The 12,845-nt window shown below is 38.7% G+C and overlaps 1 pseudogene across 1 annotated transcript; it reads left to right on the top strand.

Annotated features, from left to right (window-relative positions):
• Positions 1-841: 841 nt before the first annotated feature.
• On the top strand, positions 842-12,010 carry LOC308563567 (large ribosomal subunit protein uL14 pseudogene; annotated as a pseudogene). The gene is made up of 3 exons: positions 842-884; positions 1,622-1,653; positions 11,593-12,010. The product of its transcript is annotated as a large ribosomal subunit protein uL14 pseudogene (transcript).
• The last annotated feature ends 835 nt before the right edge of the window (positions 12,011-12,845 follow it).

Here is a 12,845-nt window from a genome sequence, read left to right as displayed (position 1 = left end):
CCGATGATAGCCTCAGGTTTCTGGTCCCTTGCCAGGCCAATTGCCTGTGTTATAAAAACTGAGGCACCTGGATTTTAGAAGTTAAGCCATGTTTTGAGCTTGTTGATTGGCCCACTGCAGAAGGAAGGCAAATGAAAGAATACAGCTTTTTTAAAAAGCATGTTTCATAAATTATACTCCAGAAGCTTACTTTTAAAAATAGTACTATGGAGGTTTATAGCCTTTATTCTGTTTTGTGATCTCAAAATTTGTTTATATATCCAAGATTTATTTATTCAAGCAGCCTACAAATACTTACTGTCTCCTCCCAGATGTCAGGTATAACTAATAAATAGAAGAAACATGACCCCTCCTCTCGTAGGTCTTACAGTCTAGACAGGACTGCATCTGTACACGAATACTGTATGTGTGATGAGAGTCAGGAAAGGTATCCTGAGGTTGTACAGTTGGGCACATAATTTGGTTTTAAAAAGAAGTATCAGGGAATATTACCTAGAGAAATGTCCTTTAAGAGAAGATTAAGAGATACGTTGGCTAGATGAAGAGTAATAAAGAGTATTTCAAGCGCGGGCAATACCACATAAAACAGCTTGTAGGTAAGGTGGAACCATTCACATAAGAGGGAGTAAAGGAAGGAGGTCACAATGAAGGAGGGAGAGGCTGACTTAGCAAGAAGCTAGCGATGGGGTCTGAGGCCATTGTGCCTGGGACTTCATAAGTCATGGTTAGGAGCTAGGCTTGATTCTAAGAAAATGACTGGCTGCTGAGAGATTTAAGCATAGAAGTTATAAGAGCATTTCAATTCATTATGCTGGTAATTGGGGTTTAAGGTAAATATGAGATGGTCCCTGTCTTTAAGGAGCCTACCAGTTTAGATGGAACCGGTAAGAAAACCTCCCATCGCAATAAAAGGATTTAGGATTGAATAGAGGCATGAACCAGGTGCTCTGGAGGAGCAGAGAAGAAACCCAGAAAAGGGTCTTTAACTCAGCCTGTGAGTGGATAGCAGGATGTGTCCAATAAAGACAGTATTTGATGCAAATCTGGAAGAGCATGCAGGGTAGCTCCATGGAGCAAGGGTCAGAAGAGCCTTCCAGAGAGAAAAGCATGCCCAGAGACCTGCTGACACACTCGGAGGATTGCCTGTGGGTCAGAATAGCTGGAGATGAGGGTGTGAGTGCCAGTAAGGCAGGACTCGTGGCCCTATTAAGGCATGAGAGCTATTAAGAGATTCATATGCTGTATCACCTTCCAATTTTAGTAAATATTCACCAAAGAAAATTCCAAATTTTGCCTTTGCAGAGAAAAGATCCATTAAATGGGACAGTGTTCAGTAATTCAAGTGACTGTCTTAACCACTTCAGTGACTGTTTAAGTCTCCAAGAATTTATACCTATTCAACAAAATGTTAATTTATGCTTCAGGAAAAAGAACAGAGAAATATATCTCTTCAGGTGATCTCTTTTTTAATTTTGATCTGATTTCTGCATCAATCTGAAAAGGGGAATAAATTTTCAAAAAAGACATCAACAGAGAGGAAGGAAAAGGTCCCTATTTATCACGTTCCTGCAATCACCGCTGAGTGATGTATTGTGATTACAAGTTTTCTTTTAATTGGCAGGCTTCCGGGATGCTGTGGGAATTGGTGACAAGGTGATGGATCAGGTTCTCCATATTGGCTGGTTGATCCAACAAACCTAAAGCAGATATTGACATTTGTCATTCAACATTAGAGCCCTACAGACTCCTGTGCTGATTAGTCAAATACTTCACCTCCCTTTAATTAATGTTTTAAGAGCAGAGCTTCACAGTGATGCTCAAGGGTGCAAAGTTTTACACTCTAATGGAAAAGAAAGGTTGCACAGGATCAGTTGAATGAGAAGAGAGCATGGGGGTAGAAATCAATGACAGTGTTTGAGCAGCTTAACTCTGTTGGCTCTTGCATGTTAATATATTATTTATGCATCACTTTGCCAGTGAGGAGAAATTGGTATGATTAGCATTTTCTGTTTATTGACTGCTCATCACAAATTGGAAAACTGTTTACATGTATTTTTGTGTATTTCCTTGAAAAGTCACTGACAAGAAAGGTCAGGAGAAGAACTCACCCTCTCATATAAACAGAAAGTATTTTATCCTAATGGGGGAAAAAAAAGTAAATGAACAGAAATACATTTCTCATTGTGCTGTGAAGGAAAGGGAAACTGTGTTATTTCCAGAGAAAAGCCTTTTAAAATAGGTGGTTAGGAAGGAGCTTTGAAGTTTGACATGAGCCTAATCTCATTATTTAGGTACTAGTCAAGAATTTTCAAAGAGTCCTTACGATGTTGGCAAAAAAATGTTCACCCGTTCTGTGCCTCCCCACACCCTGATCATTCCGAGGTTTCTTTCCCCATTCAACGTCAATCATGCCCTGTTTTGAAAGAAAGCTACAAGCTAATCACATAATAAAGACAATAAAACAGGTGCTTAGGGACCAATCCAGTAAAGGGGGTTAGATTTCTACTTTAAGCTACTTAAAAATTCACAGGTATAGGTTAGGTATTATTTAAGGAAAATGAATGTTGGCGCCTAACTCTTACAAATAACAAATCCACAAAGATCTCTGCTGTACTTAGCAACCATGGAAACAGGGACCAAGTGTAGATTCCCAGATCTGGGATGGATTTCCAGTTGCCATCTCTTGGTGTTTGGCAAAGGGAAGAAAATGTAGACTCTGGAGAAAGAAAGATTTGGATTTGAATCTCAAGTACTTTAATTTCCAGTAAATAATCTTGTTCAAAAGTTAGAAAATTGAAGCAACCTAGAGATTTCGTGAGGTTCAAAAAGTTTCTTTGTCTTTATCTCTCACTATCTACCTATCATCTATTGTCATCTATCTAAATACATGTTAATTGTCCTTCCCATCACCTTCCCATCTGCGTGTTCCTCCTATTGATTATGTTAATGAGACATATGGAGCAAAGAAGGATCATAATACTTCCTATTGTTGCTAATTAAGCCTCCAACTTTCACAAAATATGAGATTATGTCCTTTATTCTTATTGAAACGATCACTGGATTCAGGAAAGGATTACAGATTTCTAAGTCACATCATTGAACAACCAGTGCTTAGCATTCACATGATTGAATAAAGTCAGCATTACCTCTTAGGAAAATATTTAGGGAGAGTTTCTTGTGATATAACCACTTTTTTTCCCCCCTAGGAAAGAACAAAAAAGTCTCCTCTATTTCTGGAATATGTTCTACTGAAATCTAGTCCCAATCAACGGCATGAATGCAATTGTTTGACATCTATGGTTCTGTGAAGTTAAAGAGCATATTGTCAAAACAAAAATATTCTGCACAACAATTTGTATGCAAAAAAATAGTATGAACAAAGGTCATAGATTTCTTTCCAACATCCTGAAAAGAGCCCTAAAATCAATTGTATGTAGTTATATTTAAATGTAATTTTCATTTTATAAAAAAATACACATACACATATTTTAAAATATCAAGTAATAGTACAAAACTTATGATAAAAATCATCACTATTCTATTTTCAAGGGCATCTACTTTCAACTTTTTATTTTCCCCTGTTATTTATACCCACATTACTAGACAACATCATAATTAGGCTATTTCTTGATTTTCTATTATAGAAGATTAGAATGTGGATCTTTTACTGTACCTACAAACAATGAAACACTTTCCCTTTCCCTATCCTAACAAAACAAATACATCACCATTTTTGTCTACATCAATATTCAGCATTTATTATAAGAAGGGAAATCTTATACACAGAAGAGCTACATAATCAGCTATATTTTGATTGTATATTTTTTGTACAACATTTTATTTTCCCTGAAGTTAACTATTATCCACACACACACACACACACACACACACACAGAGGAGAGAGAGAGGGGGAGAGAGAAAGACACTGATGTGAGAGAGACACATTGATTGGTTGCCTCCCGCTCACGTGCCAAGGAATTGAGCCTGCAACCGAGGTATATGCCCTTGGCCAGAATTGAACCCGGAACCCTTCAGTCCAAGGGCTGACGCTCCAACCACTGAGCCAAACTGGCTAGGGCTGCAATTATTATTATTATTATTATTTTAATGAAGAAGGTTAGCTTAAAGACTATCTGGAAATACATCCTTATATTTAATGTTCTATTTCACGATGGCGGCATCGAATTCCGTCTTGGGGTAAGGTGAGAGCTTTCCCTGGTCCTGACCAATTCTTTCCCTGTTCTATGATATGGAAAGTTGCTGTTTTTCTTTCTCAGTGTTGGCGTGGAAAATCAGTGTTTCTTTTTTTCAGTATTACTGTAGAAATCTATGGAAAATAAGCTTCAACACTGTCCTCCAGTGATCCACTTCCTCAAACCAGATGACCACTCTCATGTTCCTACTATGTGGAAATTCTAGAACTCTCACTGATTCTTCATAGTTTGAATGTAGCCTTTTTCCTTTATGATTCCTTTTGTAATTAGACTTGAGAATAAGACAGTAATTTTCTGTAGCAATTTAAAGACAGACATAAATGGAGCGGGATTCAGGATGTGACATAGCAGGAGCCCAGGATGTCAGCAAAAGTTGATGCAGGAGTCAAAGTTCAAAGCAGGGAAAACCATTGTTATTACCTAAAGATCGGGTTTGCTTCTCTATGCCCTCATTATTTACATGCCACCTATCACCTGGAAGTTTTACTCTGCTGCTAGGAAAGCCAGACCTACTGCATCAGATCTACTGAAGTTTAGAAACACTGGTCCAGCTGGGTAACTGATGGTGAACTTAGTAGAGAGCTAAAGCTATTCAGGTATTTCTCTTTATCCAGATTAGTCAGAGAAAGGTTGGAACTTAGTCTTAGCGGAAAGAAAGTAAAGCTATTATTAAAGAAAACAGGATACCCGGCCAGGTGTGGCTCAGCGGTTGAGCATCGACCTAGGATCCAGGAGATCATGGTTCGATTCAGGGTCAGGGCACATGCCCTGGTTGTGGGCATGCAGGAGGCAGCTGATCAGTGATGACTCTCTCATCATTGATGTTTCTATTTCTCTCCTTTTCCCTCCTTCCCTCTCTCTGAAGTCAATAAAGATATATGTAAAATAAATACATACATACATACATACATAAAAACAGGAAATCCCCAAGCAAAAGGAAAGTCAGTATGTATTAAAGTAGCATCATTTTGGAATGGCAAGAAGCTCATTATGACTTAAAAGTAGAGTGCAGGTTTGGGGTAAGGCTGAAGATGTGAGGGAGAAATTAATGATGGAGGACCTCAAATGCTTTACTAAGGACTTTATCTTGTAGGTAATTTTGGATCCACTGGAATGTGTTAAGAAGCAGAGTTATGGCCCGGCCGGGCGTGGCTCAGCGGTTGAGCATCAACCTAGGATCCAGGCAATTGGGGTTCGATTCCCAGTCAGGGCACATGCCCAGGTTGTGGGCTTGATCAATGACTCTCTCATCATTGATGTTTCTGTCTCTCTCCCTCTCCTTTCCCCTCTCTGAAATCAATAAACACATATTTAAAAAAAAAAAAAAAAAAGCAGGAGAGTTATGTAACTAACCTGTGTTGTGTTTTAGGCAGACTAATCTGTCTACACTGTGGAGGACAGTTTGGACTTGGAAAAGAGAATGGAGAAAAAGACTAATTGAGAGATATCACCTTGTCTCAAAAAGTTGATGAAGATTTGAATTAAACAACAAAAGTAAGAGTTGAGAAGATGAGATCCATTGGAGCCAAATTAAGGATATAAAATGTTAGACTTGTGTGACTTGATGGTAGAAGTAATTGAACAATGCAACTGATCTCAGGAAAAGTAAGTCATATGATTCTCATTTAGTTCTCTGGTGAGTAGAGTAAGCTTATTTCATAGTCTAGTGGGCTTAATTGTATCCCCTTGAAGTGTAGGTTCTGTAAAGATATTACAGAAAAAAAAACAAAAAACGACATCACAGGGATAGGGAAATGGCATAAAATGTAATGTTGTTGTTTTTCAGGGACTCTGAACTGGCTACTCAGGATCTAGTTCCTTTTTTCTTCTTCCTAAAGAAATTCAAATTCTATTCAACAATTCTTCTATGTAACGCTGTGACTCTGGGGATGCTGACCCTACACCAGCTCTGAATACAAATTCTTTTTTAAAAAATGTATCTTTATTGTTGAAAGTATTACAGATGTCCCCTTTTTTCCCCATTGACCCCTTGTGCCCCCCCCAAATTCTTATTAAACAAATACATTGATGGCATTTGCCTTGTGGCTCTTATTGATCACAGTAGAGCCATCAACCTAACTGGAAGAATTCAGAGTTTATAATTGAGGGAGCCAACTCTCTTGCATTCCGTCCTCCATTCATTAATCAGCTGGTTCTTCTCCCTTTCTCCTAAGATGAGAGCAAGGCACAAGTTCTCCCCGTTTCCTTTTAGCAGCCATCTATGACCAGGAAGCGGACTAGTCTGAAGATAAAGCAATGCATGAGTGAAATCACAAATTTGCACACAGCCTAGCTCCTGGTTCATATCTGAGCTACCAAGTCAAGCAACTCTGAGGCTGGCCCTACTTACGGACTTAGTGTTATATGAAATAATAAATGTCCTGTTTGTTCAAACCAAAAAAAATATATGTTCAAGTCCTCACCACTGGTACTTGTGATCTTACCTGCAGATGGGTTCTTTGTCCGTGCAATTACTTGAAATGAGGCCACACTAGATTCTCTTGTTCTTAAGAGAAAGGGGCAGGGCCAAAAGAGGCACAAAGAGAAGAAGTCCATGTGAAGTCATGGGCAGAGATCAGAATTATGCTGCTAGGAGCCACCACACGCGGGAAAAGGAGGGAAAAAAAGAAGAAAAGATGTTTTGCTAGAGCCTTTAGAGGCCCTGCCAATACCTTGATTTCAGGCTTCAGGCCACCAGAACTGAGAGAATAAATCCCTGGTGTTTTAAGCCACCGGGTCTGTGGTAATTTGTTATGGCAGCCCTAGAAACTACTCCCCGTAATTTTTGTAGGATCTTTTTATAAACCTGTCTCATTAATGTAAGAATACATTGTCTAGAGCTTGTAATTCTTACTCATCTTTGCCTCCTTCTGGCTATAAAGGAACAAGATGAGGTTTTTCTGTTTTAAACTATTTAATCTCTCGTTGTGAGTGAGGAAGGGTGGGGATAGTCTTAGTTTTCTGCACTCAGGGTGGAATGTTGCCACGGCTGGAGCAGAAAACAAAACAATGCTGTGTTTGAGGCACAGCGCTACAACGAAGGGAATGGTTCATGTCACTAAATATGAATTCTCCTAATAAGGTTAACAGGCAGAAAATAAATTAATTAAAAATAATTAACCTCGAATGTAATAAGATAAGCAAGAGTTTCATCTATAAAATGAATCAAATAACTTTAGAAATCTTTAGAAGTTTGGAGATTGACATTTTATAGTTTGTTTGCTGGACTGAGTTATAAAACCTGTTAAAGAGATTAATTGTCTTTATTACCTTTTATATATATTCCATACACAGTCTGCATTATTTGATTCTTTAAGTCAAATTTACCACGTCAATGAAGAATGACCTCTAGAATATCTTTAAATTGCTGGACTTTGCATAGGCTTACACTTTTACTTTCTGATTTAAAGCCTCTATGGATTCCGTGCTTATCTCATCCTGTTTTTACTCATTACAGTCTCACATTCCCTTCATTTGCTTGCAATATGCAAACAGCTACTTTCTTATTATTTTTATAGAGAGGGAGAGTTTTGCCTCTTGAACACTGTTATTGATTTCCCTGTGCATCTGTACAATTCTGTTTAGACCTGATTGTTTATTGTTATTTTGAGTTTTAATTTTCTTGCCTTTGGGAAGAGAAGCCTAGAAATACTCCCTGGTTAATGAAACCGTTTATATTGAAAGAATGAGATACTAGCATATATACACTGACTTTAGCATACCATTTATATAACACATGTAGCAGGCATATACACAATTGGATCTAGAGGTAGATTTAGGTGAAAATGTATGTGAAGTATGAACAAATGCATATTTTCAGGTTTATGTAGTTAAATATAGAGTTAGAATCTACAAATTCTTATTTCTGCTAAGAGTAAACTAGCAAGGGTTCCTGACTATCCTCACTACACCCACGGGAACCAACCTGGGAAAATGATAGAAGTAAAAGAGTAAAGCATGGATTTTAGGAACCAACTCCAAAACATAAAACTGTGGGAGTGACTGAAGACCATCTCGAGGTGTGTATTGGGAGAAGTAGGCAGGTACTGCCTGGGAGGGAGGTCGCTGGGCAATAGTGGGAATAGGTTGAAGGAAAATAGTTAAACTATTGCTCTTGCCATTCCCCCTTCTTGGGAAAATTGTTACCTGTTCACAGCAGAGAACGGCAACAAAGTTTTAGTGACATTCAATTAAATGTAAGGGTGCAATAAAAATTACCTTAGGCATATAAAGCCTCACAGGTTTTACTAAAAACTTAATCGCACTAGAAAATCTCTAAGAAAGTCCTCAAATATTTATTTTTGAAAAGCACGTAGGTTCTAGAAGGGTAGAAATCAATTAGCAAGGTGTTGCCTTCTTTTAGTTTGCTAAGGCTGCCATACAAATTGCCATAGACGAGTTGGATAAAACAACAAAAATTTACTTTGTCACAGTTCTGACGGCTTGAAGTTCAAGATCATAGTGTCAGTAGGTTTGGCTTCTCCTGAGGCCTCATTCTTTGTGTTGCAGACAGCTGCCTTCTTGCTGTGACCTCACATGGCCTATTCTCTGTCTCTTCTTCTCACAAGGACACCAGCCATATTTTATTAAGACCTCACCTTTACGACCTCATTTAACCTCTTTGAAGACCTATCTCCCAATATGATTACATTCTGAGGTACTGAGGGTTGGGACTCCAACATGCAAAATACGAGGGACTACATTTCACCCGTAATAGTACTGTTTTACAAGGCTTTGCGTGAAGGACTGAAACGCTAATGTGAGGATACCAGTCCTGAGAGCCATTGAGTATCAGGCGCTCTTCTAAAGGCTTCCCATATATGATCTCATTTAATCTTCACAACAAGCCTCTGAAGTAGGTACTATTTTATTTACCCTAATTTTACAGTTGAGAAAACAGAACATGAAGGTATCTGCCTAAAATTGAACAGGAAGAAAATGAAGAACAGGATTCAACCCAGGCAGCCTGATTCCAGCATCATGCTCCAGCTCCCCGGTCATGTTGAGCTCCCTTCTCCAAACTGAGGATCAGATATATGCTCGTTTGACCTCACAAGCAGTTTTGCTGTGGATGGTCACTGTGGGAGTCACGATGCTAGTTCGGTGCTCTATGAGTTTTTGTTTGTCTTGTTTGTTCATTCGTTGCTTTCAGTTTTACATCCCACATATGAGCGAAATCTTATGGTTCTTGACTTTCCATCTGACTTACTTCACTTAGCATGATATTCCCTAGACCCGTACTTACAGACACACGGACAGTGGTACGGTGGTTACCGAGGGGAAGGGGGATGAGGGAAGGTAGTAAAGGGTGAAGGGTTCAAATGTATGGTGATGGAAGATGATTTGACTTTGGGTGGTAAAATCGCAATGAAATATACGGATGATGTATTATAGAACTGTACATTTGAAACCTATATGATTTTATAAATCACTTTCACCCCAATACATTTAATAATTTTTTAAAACTAAGCGATGCTAGCTCAGAGAGCGCTGGCTTCAAGTTCTTTCTTCACCTGAACCGAGGGGTTGTTTTGAGAGACCTTAAAGATAAGCTTAATTGAGGAGCATTGCTTCCTGTGCAAGATAGTTTATACCAACCAAAATAAACTCACTTTGGAGTGTCAATGGGAGAAGGGTTGAGAGCAAGTTTTTCCTGTTTTCATCATTAAAGGAAATGAAATACATGCATCAGTACACCAGAGCAGAAGCGGGTCAAGGATGGGTGCTTTGAGAACAGAGGTAACTAGTTATTTCCTTACTCCCGCAACTCCCTTTTTGGTCCATGAGTTCAGCAGGGGTGCAACGTTAAGGTATGTGTCTTGGGAGAAAAGATATGAGAGAATCAACTTGTTTAGAGGTAAAGATCATTTCCTGAAGGTTAGCTGTTCTGTTTTGGAGTTGGAAGGAGAAGTGATTAACATTTCTTTCTGTTCCAACAGACTGAGGAATAACATTCGGGGTATAAATAGGAGGAGCTACCACACTTCTTGCAGTCAGAAATCAAAACCAAATAAGAACTAACCAAAGTCTGGTAAAGACAAGCCAGGCATTATTTTGGCACATTCAGGAAAAAGATATTGGGGTTTAATTTAAATAGGGAAACACACTTTGGAAAATGCTACTTCAATCTTCAGGTATCTTGCAAGTACTTCATTGTTGAATATGTTATATGAGGTATATCTGAATTAGAATTCCAGTGAGTGTTTTCTCCCTAAACTTAATCTCAGACTCCCAAATTAGGCCTTTGTGAATACATGTGATCTTAAATTCTCTACATTTTTCAACTGGCCCATCTGTGTAAGCAAAAGATACTCCACTGAATTATCTGGCTCATTTCTAAACAAAGATCTTCATGAAATGGTAGGTAGTGTGAATGTCTTTAAATATACTTTGTAAGGATCATAGTTTATTTACAAATATATTTTCTTTGTAAAAGTTAATATAAAAAAAAATGTGATGAAAAATGTGAAAGTTCCCTCGCAGTCTCTTCTATAACCCCACCCGACTTAATTTCATGTTTCATCTTCTCATTATCTTCCCTATGCTTTTTTAAATGGACGCACATACCTACTTTTTAAATCTGCTGTATTGAGGTGTAATTGGTTTGCAAAAACTGCTTAAAATTAAGGTATACAAATTGACCAGTTTGTACACTTCACAAACACCATTGTTTGTATGCATTCACCATGTTACTATCACCACAGTCAAAGTAATAAATGTACCCCATCACGTCCAAAAGTTTGCTTGTGTCCCTTTGTTTTTTTGTTTGTTTACTTGTTTTGTGGTAAGAATACAACATGAGGTTTAATCTTTTAACAAACAAATTTTTTTAAATGCTTTTTAAATATATGTTTTTATTTATTTCAGAGAGAAGAAGGGAGAGAGAAAGAGAGATAGAAACATCAATGATGAGAGAGTCATTGATCGGCTGCCTCTTGCACGACCCCTATGGGGATCGAGCCCTCAACCCCGGCATGTGCCCTGGCTGGGAATCAGCCTGCCACCTCCTCATTCATGGGTGAATGCTCGACCACTGAGCCACACCGACTGGCTCTTAACAGATTTTTAATGCGTAATACCTGACTGTTTACTATGGGCACCTAGAACTTATACATCTTGTATAACTGTAACTTTCTATTCATTGAACAGCAACTCTCCATGTTCTCCTCCCCTGTCTCCTGGCAGCCACCATTCTATGGTCTGTTTCTATAAGTTTGACTTTTAGATGCCTCAAATAATATTTCTCCTCCTTAGTACTTAAGTAACTTATTTCACTTAGCACAATGTCTTCCAGGTCCATCTAAGTTGCCACAAATGGTATGAGTTCCTTATTTTTAAGACTGATCAATATTTAACTGGGTCCTTTCTGGCATTGAAGATATTGAAGGGAGGATGTGGTAGGTCTTCCACTGCAAAATTCTGGGATTTCCCCGCGTCTTCCAGTGGGAGCCGTGATCGTCTGTGCTGACAACACAGGAGCCAAAAATCTGTGCATCAGCTCTGTGAAAGGGGAGCAAGGAACAACTGAACAGACTTCCTGCTGCTGGCATGGGAGACATGTGATGGCCACCACCAAAAATAGCACCCAGAGCTCAGAAAGAAGGTACATCCAGGGGTGGGAATTCAACAACGGCGGTCTTACCAAAGAAAAGATGTGTGTTTCTTTATTTTGAAGATAACTTGGGGGTCATAGTGAACAGTAAAGGCGAGATGAAAGGTTCTGCCATTACAGGACCAGTTGCCAAGGAGTAGATTTGTGGCCCAGGATTGCATCCAGCACTGGCGTCATTGCATGATTCTCTGGTGTATTTGAAAACAAAACAAAACAAAAAAATATTAAAAATTATTTCCTCCACCACTCCCCAAAATATTCAATTATATAAATATTAAATTGCATAAATCACCCAAAGTGATTTACAGATTCAATATTATTCCCCTCAAAATGGTATATTTTCAGAATCCCAATGGTATATTTTACAGAAATAGGAAAAACAATGCTAAACTTCATATGGTACCACAAAACACCCAGAATAGTCCAAGTGACCTTGAGAAAAAGAACAAATCCTGAAGATATATGTCCTGATTTCAACATAGATGACATAGCTGTAGTAGTTAAAATATTGTGCAACTGGCATAAAAACAGCCAAGTAGACCTATGGAACAGAATAGAGAGCGAAGAAATAAACTGATGAGTGTGTGGCCAGCTACTGTTCCATAAGAGTGCCAAGCATTCACAGTGGGAAACGGCAATTTGTTAGTTATGTGATCTTGAGAGGGCTCATCTCATAAGGTTATAGTCTTAAAACACTGCTTGGTGCCCTGGCTGGTGTGGCTCAGTTGGCTGAGGTGGCGAGTTTGATTCCCAGTCAGGGCACATGCCCAGGTTGGGGGTTCAATCCCTAGTTGGGGGGGTATGGGAAGCAACCTATCAGTGTTTCTCTCTCACATCAATGTTTCTTTCGCTCTCTCTCCCTTCCTCTCTGTCTCAAATCAATAAAAACATATCCTCAAGTGAGAGTTAAAAGAACAAACAAACAAAAAAACATTTCCTGGTACATAGTAATCACCACCTTGGAAGTACTGCCTATTAGTGTTCTTTCTATGAACACATCCATTTGTCCTATGTCCTGA

Source organism: Miniopterus schreibersii (genome assembly GCF_964146895.1).
Source record: "Miniopterus schreibersii genome assembly, chromosome: 11".
In the NCBI taxonomy this organism is placed as follows: domain Eukaryota; kingdom Metazoa; phylum Chordata; class Mammalia; order Chiroptera; family Miniopteridae; genus Miniopterus; species Miniopterus schreibersii.
The sequence above is the reverse complement of the archived record's forward strand: the minus strand, read 5'-3'. Positions and strand labels throughout refer to the sequence as shown.